Source organism: Triturus cristatus, chromosome 9, assembly GCF_964204655.1.
Source record: "Triturus cristatus chromosome 9, aTriCri1.1, whole genome shotgun sequence".
Lineage (NCBI taxonomy): Eukaryota > Metazoa > Chordata > Amphibia > Caudata > Salamandridae > Triturus > Triturus cristatus.
The window spans coordinates 26,620,476-26,636,059 of NC_140592.1; the positions used below are offsets into that span (position 1 = coordinate 26,620,476).

Below are 15,584 nucleotides of genomic sequence, written 5' to 3' on the forward strand. Positions count from 1 at the left end.
GTGGATTTCAGAAGAGGTCTCCTCCGTCAGGAAGAGGTTTTGGATTGCACTAGGGGTCTCCTTTGTCAGGGGGAGGTTGTGGATTTCATAAGGGATCTCCTTTGTCAGGGGGAGGTTGTGGATTTCAAAAGAGGTCTTCTCCGTCAGGAAGAGGTTGTGGATTTAAGAAGGGGTCTCCTTTGTCAGGGGGAGGTTGTGGATTTCAGAAGGGGTCTCCTCTGTCAGGAAGAGGTTGTGGATTTCAGAAGGGGTCTCCTTTGTCAGGGGGAGGTTGTGGATTTCAGAAGGGGTCTCCTCTGTCAGGAAGAGGTTGTGGATTTAAGAAGGGGTCTCCTTTGTCAGGGGGAGGTTGTGGATTTCAGAAGAGGTCTTCTCCGTCAGGAAAAGGTTTTGGATTTCAGAAGGGGTGTCCTTTGTCAGGGGAGGGTTGTGGATTTCAGAAGGGGTCTCCTTTGTCAGGGGGAGGTTGTGGATTTCAAAGGAGGTCTTCTCCGTTAGGAAGAGGTTGTGGATTTCAGAAGGGGTCTCCTTTGTCAAGGGAAGGTTGTGGATTTCAGAAGGGGTCTCCTTTGTCAGGAAGAGGTTGTGGATTTCAGAAGGGGTCTCCTCTGTCAGGGGGAGGTTGTGGATTTCAGAAGGGGTCTCCTTCGTCAGGGGAAGGTTGTGGATTTCAGAAGGGGTCTCCTCCGTCAGGAAGAGGTTTTGGATTGCAAAAGGGGTCTCCTTTGTCAGGGGGAGGTTGTGGATTTCATAAGGGATCTCCTTTGTCAGGGGGAGGTTGTGGATTTCAATAGAGGTCTTCTCCGTCAGGAAGAGGTTGTGGATTTCCGAAGGAGTCTCCTTTGTCAGGGGAAGGTTGTGGATTTCAGAAGGGGCCTCCTTTGTCAGGAAGAGGTTGTGGATTTCAGAAGGGGTCTCCTTTGTCAGGGGGAGGTTGTGGATTTCAGAAGGGGTCTCCTTTGTCAGGAAGAGGTTGTGGATTTCAGAATGGGTCTCCTTTGTCAGGGGGAAGTTGTGGATTTCAGAAGGGGTCTCCTTTGTAAGGGAGACATTGTGGATTTCAGAAGGGGTCTACTCCGTCAGGAAGAGGTTGTGGATTTCAGAAGGGGTCTCCTTTGTCAGGGGGAGGTTGTGGATTTCAGAAGGGGTCTCCTCCGACAGGAAGAGGTTGTGGATTTCAGAAGGTGTCTCTTTTGTCAGGGGGAGGTTGTGGATTTCAGAAGGGGTCTCCTTTGTCAGGGGGAGGTTGTGGATTTCAGAAGGGGTCTCCTCCATCAGGAAGAGGTTGTGGATTTCAGAAGAGGTCTCCTCCGTTAGGAAGAGGTTGTGGATTTCAGATGGGGTCTCCTTTGTCAGGGGGAGGTTGTGCATTTCAGAAGGGGTCTCCTTTGTCAGGGGGAGGTTGTGGATGGGGTCTCTTTTGTCAGGGGGAGGTTGGGATTTCAGAAGGGGTCTTCTTTGTCAGGGGGAGGTTGTGGATGGGGTCTCTTTTGTCAGTGGGAGGTTGAGGATTTCAGAAGGGGTCTTCTTTGTCAGAGGGAGGTTGTGGATTTCAGAAGGGGTCTCCTCTGTCAGGAAGAGGTTGTGGATTTCAGAAGGGGTCTCCTTTGTCAGGGGGAGGTTGTGGATTTCAGAAGGGGTCTCCTCTGTCAGGAAGAGGTTGTGGATTTCAGAAGAGGTCTTCCTTGTCACGGGGAGGTTGTGGATTTCAGAAGGGGTCTCCTTTGTCAGGAAGAGGTTGTGGGTTTCAGAAGGGGTCTCCTCCGTCAGGAAGAAGTTGTGGATTTCAGAAGGGGTCTCCTTTGTCAGGGGTAGATTGTGGATTTCAGAAGGGGTCTCCTCCGTCAGGAAGAGGTTGTGGATTTCAGAAAAAGTCTCCTTTGTCAGGGGGAGGATGTGGATTTCAGAAGGGGTCTCCTCCGTCAGGAAGAGGTTGTGGATTTCAGAAGGGGTCTCCTTTGTCGGGGGAAGGTTGTAGATTTCAGAAGGGGTCTCCTCCGTCAGGAAGAGGTTGTAGATTTCAGAAGGGGTCTCCCCTGTCAGGAAGAGGTTGTGGATTTCAGAAGGCGTCTCCTTTGTCAGGGGAGTTTGTGGATTTCAGAAGGGGTCTCCTCCATCAGGAAGAGGTTGTGGATTTCAGAAGGGGTCTCCTTTGTCAGGGCGAGGTTGTGGATTTCAGAAGGGGTCTCCTCTGTCAGGAAGAGGTTGTGGATTTCAGAAGGGGTTTTCTTTGTCAGGGGGAGGTTGTGGATTTCAGAAGGGGTCTCCTCCGTCAGGAAGAGGTTGTGGATTTCAGAAGGGGTCTCCTTTGTCAGGGGGAGGTTGTGGATTTCAAAAGGGGTCCCCTTTGTCAGGGGGAGGTTGTGGATTTCAGAAGGGGTCTCCTCTGTCAGGAAGAGGTTGTGGATTTCAGAAGTGGTCTCCTTTGTCAGGGGTAGATTGTGGATTTCAGAAGGGGTCTCCTCCGTCAGGAAGAGGTTGTGGATTTTAGAAGAAGTCTCCTTTGTCAGGGGAAGGATGTGGATTTAAGAAGGGGTCTCCTCTGTCAGGAAGAGGTTGTGGATTTCAGAAGGGGTCTCATTTGTCAGGGGAAGGTTGTGGATTTCAGAAGGGGTCTCCTCCGTCAGGAAGAGGTTGTGGATTTCAGAAGGGGTCTCCTCCGTCAGGAACAGGTTGTTGATTTTAGAAGAGGTCTCCTTTGTCAGGGGAGGTTGTGGATTTCAGAAGGGGTCTCCTCTGTCAGGGGGAGGTTGTGGATTTCAGAAGGGGTTTCCTCTGTCAGGAAGAGGTTGTGGATTTCAGAAGGTGTCTCCTCTGTTAGGAAGAGGTTGTGGATTTCAGAAGGGGTCTCCTCTGTCAGGAAGGGGTCATGGTCCTTACCTTTAGGGGGTTATGAGCAGCTTTAAAGACATCACCCTGTGAGATTTCAGACATACCTTGAAGCAGTGGGTGGATACTCTAATGTGTGACTGGCAGGTAGGCCGTGTAAAGTGTTGTATCGCTGTTTATGTCTGCAGTATCTTTTATTGCTACCTGATGTGATAATGTTAAAAGGAGTGTGTTTGGTGAACTCTGTATAAGTAAACTAATCTCAGCCCAGCAGTGAGCAGCTCCGATCTGTGGTATTCTGGGCGTGGAACAAGGTTGAAGCCATGCCAAGAAGCCTTCCGAGCACCCATTCTGGAACGAGCTGCAAATACCCTCAAAAGGTGGCCCTCTATGCGATTGAAATGCTGTTGAGGTAGAGGAAGAAGAAGGGCCTGGATACCCTTGAGAGTGATTAGAAGTGCTTTATATACCCTGTTTGATTGATTGATTGAAAAGTCAGGCAACCAGACTAAAGTGCCCCTCAATGGCCGAGTGAGGGGCTGAGCCAAGAGAGGGAGAGAGGCGAGGCACATAGGTGTTCATCTCATAGCTCGGCTGGCAATCAGATTACTTTTAAGGATCCTTCCCACCTTTCTCGATCGGTCCTACCTCCCTGTTTCACAGATCTAGATCCAGACACCACAGAATCCAATCACTTCTTTCTATCGCCTCATATCAGAGTTACATCCATGAAATGAGTGAATAAATTCAAGTCAAGTCCCATAAGCAAACATATAGCGCAGTGACATAAACACTTTACATTAATGAATGAATGCAGCAAGAGCGCACTCCATATGTACCTTCCCTGGCCTATCAATCTCTGCCAAAGTATGTCCTAGTTAGAAATACTAAAAAGGGAACTCTGGGATGGGCCCAATTTAGGTTAATTAGTCGAAACTTCCCTGCTTCCTTCCAGTATTTTGCCTAATTTACATGGCATAACAAGTTGATTTTTCATGTATCGTAGAAACGACGCCCCGGTGACGAGCAACGACAACATTTCAGGAGTCGCTCTATTCAGATATTACGGTTAGTTTTACACCAGTGAATGTGCTTGGATATTACAGGTGGTTTAATATCATTGAATGTGCCCTGATATACAAGTTGTTTAATACCAGTGAATGTACTTGGATATTACGGGTGATTTAATATCAGTGAATGTACTCAGATATAAAGGGTAGTTTAACACCAGTGAATGTGCTTGGATATTACAGGTGGTCAGTCGCGGCTCGCGAGGGGAGAAGAGGGGCTGTCGCGCGGGGGAGGGGGGAGGGAGTTTTAAAATAAAATCAACCCTACCTGACCAGGTCCGCGCCGCCGGCCTCAGGTCCGTTCTGGCGCCAACAGTGGAACAGCCGCATCACTGCTGGGAAGTAGCAAACCCCTCTCAGCCAATCCTGGCGCTGTAGCAGCACCAGGATTGACTTTGAGCAGGCCAGGGCAGTGTTACGCTTTGCCCGCCTGCCCATTAGGAGACCGAGGTTCGCTCTCCTAATGGGCATGCGCCAGCCTGAGCAGGCACCAGTGCGCATGACTGGGCACGGTGCAAAAATTCGCCACCATCCCCACTCATGCGCACTTGTGCTTGTGCTGCTGCCTGCCCCTGACAATCATGACTGTCAGTCAACATGACGCCAGACCGCCCACCCCCTTCAGACTCTGAAGGGGTTGGGCGGTCCGACGTCATGCTGAGTGACAGTCATGATTGTCAGTTCTCCCTCTGAGCCGCTGCGGCTGAACTTAAATAAACTAAGAGTTACGGTGGTGCGGGCGCGGGCGGGGGGGCAACGCCCCAACGCCCCCAATGGACGCACCGCCACTGCAGGTGGTTTAATATCTGTGAATGTGCCCTGATATTGCAAGTTGTTTAATACCAGTGAATGTGCTTGGATATTACAGGTGGTTTAATATCATTGAATGTGCCCTGATATACAAGTTGTTTAATACCAGTGAATGTACTCGGATATTACGGGTGGTTTAATACCAGTGAATGTACTCAGATATTACGGGTAGTTTAACACCAGTGAATGTGCTTGGATATTACAGGTGGTTTAATATCATTGAATGTGCCCTGATATTGCAAGTTGTTTAATACCAGTGAATGTGCTTGGATATTATGGGTGGTTTAATACCAGTGAATGTGACCGGATTTTACAGGTGGTTTAATACCAGTGAATTTGCTCGGATATTACCAGTGATTGTGCTGGCTTAATACCCGTGATTGTGGTCATATATTACGGGTGGTTTAATACCAGTGATTGTGGTCATATATTACGGGTGGTTTAATACCAGTGATTGTGCTCGAATAGCACAGGTGGTTTAATACCAGTGATTGTGGTCATATATTACGGGTGGTTCAATACCAGTGATTGTGCTTGAATATCATGGGTGGTTGAATATCAGTGATTGTGGTCATATATTATGGGTGGTTTAATACCAGTGATTGTGCTCGAATAGCACAGGTGGTTTGATACCAGTGATTGTAGTCATATATTACAGGTGGTTTAAGACCAGTGACTGTGCTCGAATAGCACAGGTGGTTTGATACCAGTGATTGTGGTCATATATTACGGGTAGTTCAATACCAGTGATTGTGCTCGAATATCACAGGTGGTTTGATACCAGTGACTGTGGCCAGTGTCCTGCCCTCGAGTCAATCACCTGATTCCTATGACTCAGAGGATTGAAGGGGGGAGGATGGGATTCATTCTCACCCAGGGACCTCAGGATTTACTGCATTCAGTCAAGACTATCCCCATTGTGGAAGCCCCCTGAATATTGACACAAGAATGTCGATTGGATACGATATCAAGGAGGATATATTAAAATAAAATAGAGAGGTTAGTAGGTATATTATCGGCAGGGAAGTATAGATTTTCCATATTTAATTCCACCTATATGTACCTTGCTGACTCATATATCTTCAAGGTATATAGATTAACCCTGAGTGGTGAACTCCACTCCGCTCGCAGTTTGCATAGTTTTCCGCACTCCGAGTTACGCGGTGCTCGCGGAGTTCCGAAAAACTCTGCCCCGCGTATTGGAGCAGAGTTTTTTACCTCGCTCATGTGTGTCAAAGTCAAGTTGGCAACTGCCAGCATGGAAAATCAACTTCCCGGCGAGATTTTTCCTCGTTTGCGATCGCCAACATCAAGTTGGCGAGCGCAAGCGGTGAAAATCAACCTCCCGGTGAGAGATCTCAACACAGCGGGGTCAGGTTTCTCATTGCAAGTGGTTGCATATGCTCGAGACTGCTCGCATTGAGAAACAGCCCGTTCGCATTGAGAAAGCTGCCGCACGAGTAAAAATCTACTCAGGCGGCAGAAAAGGAATGCAGGGACCGCTTGCGCTATGCATGGTGCCGTTCGCGATCATTGCACAGTGCAGTGTGGACAAGCATTCGGCACTGTGCAATCACCACAAACGGCGTTTTTCTCTCGTACCCCACTTGCGGAGCTCCGCACAGTGCGGCAGAGTTTTTTTTTTTGCACTTCGCGGAGTTCCGCGTAGTGCAACTCCGCAAACTCCGTCCAGGGTAATATAGATATGCAGTTAGGAATAGTAAATCTATACCTCACTATATGCACAGAACCATTTAGTATGCTGTCCTCCATACTTTTGTACCACAATATTCTAGAGCGCTGTATTGAGTGGTACACTCCCAATTGATGGACCTTATGTGGACCGACCAGATAGGCTTCATGCCTCCCAGTTACCTGTTGCTGGCACTTAGCCCCTCATTGGAATATATTCTTTTATTATCTTTGTTATTTTTGTATTTGTAGGATGTATTTATTCATTTGTGAGTTTCTCCTGCCTCGTAGACTTGGAGTGGTCATAGTATTGTTTGAATAAAAGTGAAAGGTTGGAAATTGTGTACAGAAGGAATATCGCAAAACACAACAAAGGGTCCCTGAAATCTCAATAAAGGGAGAAGAGAGCAGGGAGAATACCATAAGGAAAAAACAAATCTTCCCCCTAATGTTTAAAAAATCTGGTGATTTATCCAAAATTAGGACAGGGCAGTAAATTCCGTTCCGTTCACGGTATTTGGGTAATTTCGCGTTCCGCGGAGAACGCGGAATTGACAAAAATGCCACGATCCACAGCTTCGCGGAATTTTTTGCTTGTTCGTTCTTTCAAAATGCGTGTTTGCGAGATATTTCCCCCGAGCATGCAAACATCGTTCGCGAACAGGAAAAAAGCATTGCGAGTGGGCGGAACAAGCAATTTCGCCTGTTCGCGGAACTGAGCGTGCACACGGACATTTTTTACCATTTCGCGGAGCTTTGCGTAGCGCGATTACGCAAATTCCGCCCACCCTTATCCAAAATAAGCATATAGTTGTCCCACAGACATGTAGTTTATAACTTTTATTATCAAAAAAAATATATATAGATATTCATGGATACAACATACATATGAATTAATTGCTTCAAATCACATGTGAACATATACATTCATGTGAATAATAGCAAGTCATTCAAAAAAAGAAGAAGAGCCCATTGAAAATAAAAATCCAACAAAGAACATGATATGACAATCATAAAATTTTCTTGGAAAAGTCTCATTGTGTGTTACAAGAAAGAAAGAAATATGGCCAGAGCAGACTATTATTCCAATACTGTCCTGAATGCTCATAATAGATCGAGATGTATTTTTAAAATTTTGAATAATTTAACTAGTCCCGACTGTACTAAGAATCAGACGCCCCCCTCACAAGATCTTTGCGATAGTTTGGCAAGATTTTTTGATGATAAAATCAAAACTATTATTGGTGCCCTGGGTGATGATCCTCGGCACTCTGAGGTAGAAAGTCCAGAAGTCAATGGTCTTAGTGGCTACCCTCTGGGTGGCAATGAAATCTTACCTAGAGGCTCGGAGAGTCCGTTTTTTGATACTCTAACTGAATTTGCGATACTCTCAGCAGAAGACTTTGGTAAGGTGGCTCTAGGGATTTCTTCGGGCTCACCTTTGGACCCCCTGCCACAGAAATTTTGGAGGGAGTTTGAAGTAGAGCTGTTCCCTATACTTCGGATGATTTGTAATCAATCTCTCCTTAGTGGTGTGGTACCGTCTCAGTGGAAACAGGCACTGGTGACTCCTCTGTTACAGAAGCCCACTCTGGACCCTGACAGTCCAAATAACTATCGCCCTATCTCCCTCTTGTCTTTTCCGGACAAAATTGTAGAAAGAGTGGTTGGTAGCCACCTCTCTAAACACCTTGAACTAAATAACATCTTAGAGGATGTACAATTTGGATTCCGGCCTGCACATGGCACTGAGACGGCATTGGTGACCGTGATGGACGAGCTGCGGATGCGGGCAGACAGAGGGCAGGCAGCAGTTCTTATTCTGCTTGACCTGTCTGCCGCATTCGACACGGTCAACCATGTCATCCTGCTGAGGAGGCTGAGGGAGGTTGGGGTGACTGGCCCCGCTCTGGGCTGGTTTCAATCTCTCCTTTCTGATAGGAGTTAAGTGGTGGCCCTTCCTCCTTACCAATCCGCCTTTACACACATCACACATGGTGTACCTCAGGGCTCTGCTGTTAGCCCTATTCTTTTCAATATTTACATGTTACCCCTGATCGCTGTCATTAGGGCGCATAATATTAATCTAGTAAACTATGCCGACGACACGCAACTGATTCTCTCCCTAGAGGGAGATCAGTCGACTTCTCTGGAAGTGTTTCATACTTGTTTGCGGGACACGGCGCACTGGTTGAGGGAAAACTCTTTGCAATTTAATGCTGGAAAGACCGAGGTCCTTTTTTTTATTCAGTTGGGAAGGTTCCTTCGCTGCTGCCTGTACATTTTTGGCCTCTAGATTCACCTTCCGTATTACGTCCGGTGGAGAAGGTTCGGAACCTGGGCGTTATGTTTAATAATAAACTAACGTTGGAGACCCAGGTTAATCAAACAGTGGGAAGCTGTTTCGCCATTATTCGAAGTCTGCGAAAGATCTTTCCCTTAATGCCGCCCCTGGCGCGAGCACTAGTAGTACAGAGTACCATACTAAGCAGATTAGATCACTGTAATGCGCTGCTACTTGGGTCCCCGGAATATCTTTTAGATAGACTTCAGTCAATAGCAGCCAAGCTAGCATTAGGCTGGCCCAGAGATTCTTCGTCATCACTGGCTATGTCGGAGCTGCACTGGCTCCCAATTAGACAAAGAATCCAGTTTAAATCTCTCTGCTTGGTGTTCAAGGCCCTGCATGGGATCGGGCCCGTCTCCATGCAAAGAAAGTTTGAGTGGTACATTCCAGGGAGATGCTTTCCTCCTCAGCTAGGCTGGTGAAAATACCTAGAGTCAAGAAAGTCAGATCGGGCGGCAGAGCCTTTGGTGTATCAGCGGCCAGACTTTGGAATGAGCTTCCGCTGGAACTGAGACAAGGGACCTCCCCCCCTTTAGGAAAAAACTAAAAACCTTGCTTTTCCCCATTGTCTAGCTGTTGCCTGCTCCCCGGGGGGATCTCCCACAATCTATGTACTTGTGTTGTCAGCGCCAGGATGCCTGTCAGGTGACAGTGCGCTTAATAAGTGTAATAAAATTAATAAAAATAAATAAATAAATAAATAAAATAGGTACATACCAGATGACCAAACACAACAAATTCAGACACTGAACAATAAAGAAACAACAACAATAACATATAACCATAAAACAATGCGGTAATAATGTGATGAGTTGGAGGCAAGAAATAAACCAACAGAACAAAACGCCGACGCACGTTTCGGAACACTGAAGTACATAGACAATTCCTTCTTCAGGGCAAAGAGAATATGATATGTTCAGTAATAACAAGCCATCTGTATGTCATGTAAGGTCCACCGGATATGTGGTACAAGAGGCTCAGTTATAGAGTGACATAATACGTTTCCGGTTATGGGTATGGGGGCTCAAAGAAAAAGATGAGGTGTCCTGCCGGGACTTCAGGTGGGCCCCCAAGCCGGCTACATATTAACCATCGTTTCACTGTGATTAATGAAAAACTAATGAAGCTGGATTGAGCTGCTGAATCTATGAGCCAGGGCCGGGTGCACGGGTAAAAGACAGTCTATTCATGATGTCACAGAAGTGTATCGATGTAAGGGATGCACTGTACGCAATTTGTAGAAGATCACAGGGCACACAGTGCCTCACTCCAAACAGCCTTGCTGGGGGTCGGGTAACTAGTTACCATGGAGGAGTCTCGCTCGTTATCGGAATTAACCAGACAAATCGCTCCACCAACTAAGAACGGCCATGCACCACCACCCACAGAATCGAGAAAGAGCTATCAGTCTGTCAATCCTTTCCGTGTCCGGGCCGGTTGAGGTTTCCCGTGTTGTGTCAAATTAAGCCGCAGACTACACTCTTGTTGATTTATTTCTTGCCTCCAACTCATCACATTATTACTGTATTGTTTTATGTTCTGTTGGTTTATTTCTTGCCTCCAACTTATCACATAACTGCTGCATTGTTTTATGGTTATATGTTATTGTTGTTGTTTCTTTATTCTTCAGTGTCTGAGTTTGTTGTGTTTGGTCATCTGGTGTGTACCTATTTTATGATGGTCATATCATGTTGTGTGTTGGATTTTTATGTTCAGTGAGCACTTCTTCTTTTTTTGAATGACTTGCTATTATTCACATGAATGTATATGTTCACATGTAATTTGAAGCAATTAATTAATGTGTATCTTGTATCCATGAATATCTATATATATTTTTTTTGATAATAAAAGTTATAAACTACATGTCTGTGGGACAACTATATGCTCATTTTGGATGAATCACCAGATTTTTTAAACATTAGGGGGAAGATTTGTTTTTTTCCTTACAGTGGAATATCGTACACGAGGATGCATGCGTAAAGAGAGGGTGGAGAGAGAAACGTAGCGTAGGGTGAAAATTCCAGCGAAACTTGGAATGTGCGAGTGAAATTAATTTACTAATTCTATGTGTATTGTTTTGCTTGACGAGCTTTGCAGAGTTTCAAAGTTTTCCACACAAACCAGTGAACCACTGTGAAACTTGTCAAACATCACAAATACTATATCTGTGAAATCTGGCGGATGTGATGGAAAGCCGTTTGCTGCTTGTTGTCTTTTCCTCATTTCACACATACCTTATCTGAGTCATATGTGCCTTGGAGCAATGTGAAATTGGATGTGCTCTGCGTGGCATATCCCTGCATGGGCCCAGAGCTGCACCGATGTCCCAGGAGGCATGGAGCAATGAAAGGCGGATGCATGTTTTGCTAGTACAGTAGGAGAGGGGTCTGGAGCTCTCACGGTACCCAAAGGGCACTAGTGCAGTGTAAGGCTGATGGAACTCTTGCTAGTACAGGGCTAGAACGGTTATGGGCTCTTACGTTACCCCTGGGGCACTGGTGCAGTGTAAGCCTGATGGAACTCTTACTAGTACAGGAGGAGAGTGGTCTGGAGCGCTCACTGTACCCCGGGGCACTAGACATCAGTAAAGCTGATGGAACTCTTCCTAGTACAGGGCTAGAACGGTTATGGGCTCTCACGGTACCCCTGGGGCACTAGTTCAGTGTAAGGCTTTTGGAACTCTTGCTAGTACAGGACTAGAACGGGGACACTGGTGCAGTGTAAGGCTGATGGAACTCTTGCTAGTACAGGAGGAGGGTGGTCTGAATCTCTCACGGTTTCCCCGGGGCACTAGACATCAGTAAAGCTGATGGAACTCTTGCTAGTACTGGGCTAGAACGGTTATGGGCTCTCACGGTACCCCTGGGGCACTAGTGCAGTGTAAGGCTGATGGATCTCTTGCTAGTACAGGGCTGGATTGGTTCAGGGTCTTGTGGTGCCCCCTGGGACACTGGTGCAGTGTAAGGCTGATGGAACTCTTACTAGTACAGGAGGAGAGTGGTCTGGAGCTCTCACTGTACCCCCGGGGCACTAGACATCAGTAAAGCTGATGGAACTCTTCCTAGTACAGAGCTAGAACGGTTCAAGGCTCTCACAGTACCCCTGGTGCACTAGACATCAATAAGGCTGATGGAACTCTTGCTAGTACAGGGCTAGAATGGTTCCGGACTCTCACAGTACCCCTGGGGCACTAATGCAGTGTAAGGCTGTTGGAACTCTTGCTAGTACAGGGCTAGAACGGTTCTGGGCTCTCACGGTCCCCCGGGGCACTAGACATCAGTAAGGCTAATGGAACTCTTGCTAGTACAGGCCTAGAACGGTTCTGGGCTCTAACTGTACCCCGAGGCACTAAACATCAGTAAGGCTGATGGAACTCTTGCTAGTACAGGGCTAGAACGGTTCAACGCTCTAACAGTACCCCTGGGGCACTAGACATCAGTAAGGCTGATGGAACTCTTGCTAGTACAGGGCTAGAATGGTTCCGGGCTCTCACAGTACCCCTGGGGCACTAATGCAGTGTAAGGCTGTTGGAACTCTTGCTAGTACAGGACTAGAACGGTTCTGGGCTCTCACGGTACCCCCAGGGCACTAGACATCAGTAATGCTGATGGAACTCTTGCTAGTACAGGGCTAGAACGGTTCTGGGCTCTCACGGTACCCCCGGGGCACTAGACATCAGTAAGGCTGATGGAACTCTTGCTAGTACAGGCCTAGAATGGTTCTGTGCTCTTATGGTCCCCTAGGGCACTAGTGCAGTGTACGGTTGATGGAACTCTGCTAGCACAGGAGGAGAGGGGTCTAGAGCTCTCACGGTACCCCCGGGGCACTAGACGACAGTAAGGCTGATGGAACTCTTGCTAGTACAGGGCTAGAATGCTTCTGAGCTCTCACGGTACCCCTGGGGCACTAGTGCAGTGTAAGGCTGATGGAGCTCTTGCTAGTACAGGGCGGGATTGGTTCAGGGTCTTGTGGTGCCCCTGGGGCACTGGTGCAGTGTACGGCTGATGGAACTATTGCTAGCACAGGAGGAGAGGGGGCTGGAGCTCTCGCGGTACCCCCGGGGCACTAGACATCAGTAAGGCTGATGGAACTCTTGCTAGTACAGGCCTAGAATGGTTCTGTGCTCTTATGGTCTCCTAGGGCACTAGTGCAGTGTACGGTTGATGGAACTCTGCTAGTACAGGGCTAGAATGCTTCTGGGCTCTCACAGTACCCCTGAGGCACTAGTGCAGTGTAAGGCTGATGGAGCTCTTGCTAGCACAGGGCTGGATTGGTTCAGGGTCTTGTGGTGCCCCTGGGGCACTGGTGCAGTGTACGGCTGATGGAACTATTGCTAGCACAGGAGGAGAGGGGTCTGGAGCTCTCACGGTACCCCCGGGGCACTAGAGATCAGTAAGGCTGATGGAACTCTTGCTAGTACAGGCCTAGAATGGTTCTGGGCTCTTACGGTACCCCTAGGGCACTAGTGCAGTGTAAGGCTGATGGAGCTCTTGCTAGTACAGGGCGGGATTGGTTCAGGGTCTTGTGGTGCCCCTGGGGTACTGGTGCCGTGTTCGGCTGATGGAACTATTGCTAGCACAGGAGGAGAGGGGTCTAGAGCTCTCACGGTACCCCCGGGGCACTAGACGACAGTAAGGCTGATGGAACTCTTGCTAGAACAGGCTAGAACGGTTCTGGGCTAGAACGGTACCCCTGGGGCACTAGTGCAGTGTAAGGCTGATGGAGCTCTTGCTAGCACAGGGCTGGATTGGTTCAGGGTCTTGTGGTGCCCCTGGGGTACTGGTGCAGTGTACGGCTGATGGAACTATTGCTAGCACAGGAGGAGAAGGGTCTGGAGCTCTCACGGTACCCCCGGGGCACTAGACATCAGTAAGGCTGATGGAACTCTTGCTAGTACAGGCCTAGAATGGTTCTGTGCTCTTATGGTCTCCTAGGGCACTAGTGCAGTGTACGGTTGATGGAACTCTGCTAGTACAGGGCTAGAATGCTTCTGAGCTCTCACAGTACCCCTGAGGCACTAGTGCAGTGTAAGGCTGATGGAGCTCTTGCTAGCACAGGGCTGGATTGGTTCAGGGTCTTGTGGTGCCCCTGGGGTACTGGTGCAGTGTACGGCTGATGGAACTATTGCTAGCACAGGAGGAGAAGGGTCTGGAGCTCTCACGGTACCCCCGGGGCACTAGACATCAGTAAGGCTGATGGAACTCTTGCTAGTACAGGCCTAGAATGGTTCTGTGCTCTTATGGTCTCCTAGGGCACTAGTGCAGTGTACGGTTGATGGAACTCTGCTAGTACAGGGCTAGAATGCTTCTGAGCTCTCACAGTACCCCTGAGGCACTAGTGCAGTGTAAGGCTGATGGAGCTCTTGCTAGCACAGGGCTGGATTGGTTCAGGGTCTTGTGGTGCCCCTGGGGTACTGGTGCAGTGTACGGCTGATGGAACTATTGCTAGCACAGGAGGAGAGGGCTCTGGAGCTCTCACTGTACCCCCGGGGCACTAGACATCAGTAAGGCTGATGGAACTCTTGCTAGTACAGGCCTAGAATGGTTCTGGGCTCTTACGGTACCCCTAGGGCACTAGTGCAGTGTAAGGCTGATGGAACTCTGCTAGTACAGGGCTAGAATGCTTCTGGGCTCTCACAGTACCCCTGAGGCACTAGTGCAGTGTAAGGCTGATGGAGCTCTTGCTAGTACAGGGCGGGATTGGTTCAGGGTCTTGTGGTGCCCCTGGGGTACTGGTGCAGTGTACGGCTGGTGGAACTATTGCTAGCACAGGAGGAGAGGGGTCTGGAGCTCTCACGGTACCCCCGGGGCACTAGACATCAGTAAGGCTGATGGAACTCTTGCTAGAACAGGCTAGAACGGTTCTGGGCTAGAACGGTACCCCTGGGGCACTAGTGCAGTGTAAGGCTGATGGAACTATTGCTACTACAGGGCTAGAACGGTTCTGGGCTCTCACGGTACCCATGGGGCACTAGTGCAGTGTAAGGCTGATGGATCTCTTGCTAGTACAGGTTAAATGGGTTCTGGTCTCTTACTGTGCCCCTAGGGCAGTGAAGCAGTGTATGGCTCTCAGGGTGCCCCTAGGGCAGTGGAGCAGTGTAAGGCTACCAGGGTGCCCTTGGGTCACTGGAGCAATGTAAGGCTCTAGGAGTTCTGCCAGGGTTCGATGCACACTCTGGCCTACACCCTGGCACAGTGGAACAGAGTGAGTGCGGTAACATCTCTACCTGGCACAGGGTTACAGAGCTGCGGCACTTTAGAAGAGCCTCTGGCACACTGGTGCAGTGTTGACTTGTAGTCCCTTATCTTGGCACAGAGTTCCGTAGGAAACTATGGCAGTGCCCTGGCACGGTCCAGGCTCAGAGTTCTGTAGGGAGCTATGCAAGTGCCCTGGCACGGTCCAGGCTCAGAGTTCCATATTGCCCGGGCACAGTCCAGACACAGAGTTCTGTAGGGAGCTATGGCAGTGCCCTGGCAAGGTCCAGACACAGAGTTCCGTAGGGAGCTATGGCAGTGCCCTGCACGGTCCAGGCTCAGAGTTCTGTAGGGAGCTATGGCAGTGCCCTGGCAAGGTCCAGACACAGAGTTCCGTAGGGAGCTATGGCAGTGCCCTTCACGGTCCAGGCTCAGAGTTCCGTAGGGAGCTATGGCAGTGCCCTGGCACGGTCCAGGCTCAAAGTTCCGTAGGGAGCTATGGCAGTGCCCTGGCACGATCAAGGCTTAGAGTTCCATAGTGCCCTGGCACGGTCGAGGCTTAGAGTTCCATAGTGCCCTGGCATGGTTGCACTCTTATCAGCCTTGTCTTGCATGGATACAGAGATATGTTAATACAGTGAC

At 48.7% G+C, this 15,584-nt stretch overlaps 1 protein-coding gene across 3 annotated transcripts in view; it reads left to right on the top strand.

Annotated features, from left to right (window-relative positions):
- IL17RE (interleukin 17 receptor E) overlaps positions 1-15,584 on the top strand; it is a 147,987-nt gene that overhangs the window by 54,155 nt on the left and 78,248 nt on the right. Inside the window, exon 2 of one of the 3 annotated variants that reach the window (XM_085624287.1) lies at positions 3,836-3,918. The exons of the other annotated variants lie outside the window; for them this stretch is intronic. The gene's annotated coding sequence lies outside the window, so the exon portion shown is untranslated. The remainder of the gene's footprint in view (positions 1-3,835; positions 3,919-15,584) is intronic. 3 annotated transcript variants of the gene reach the window in all.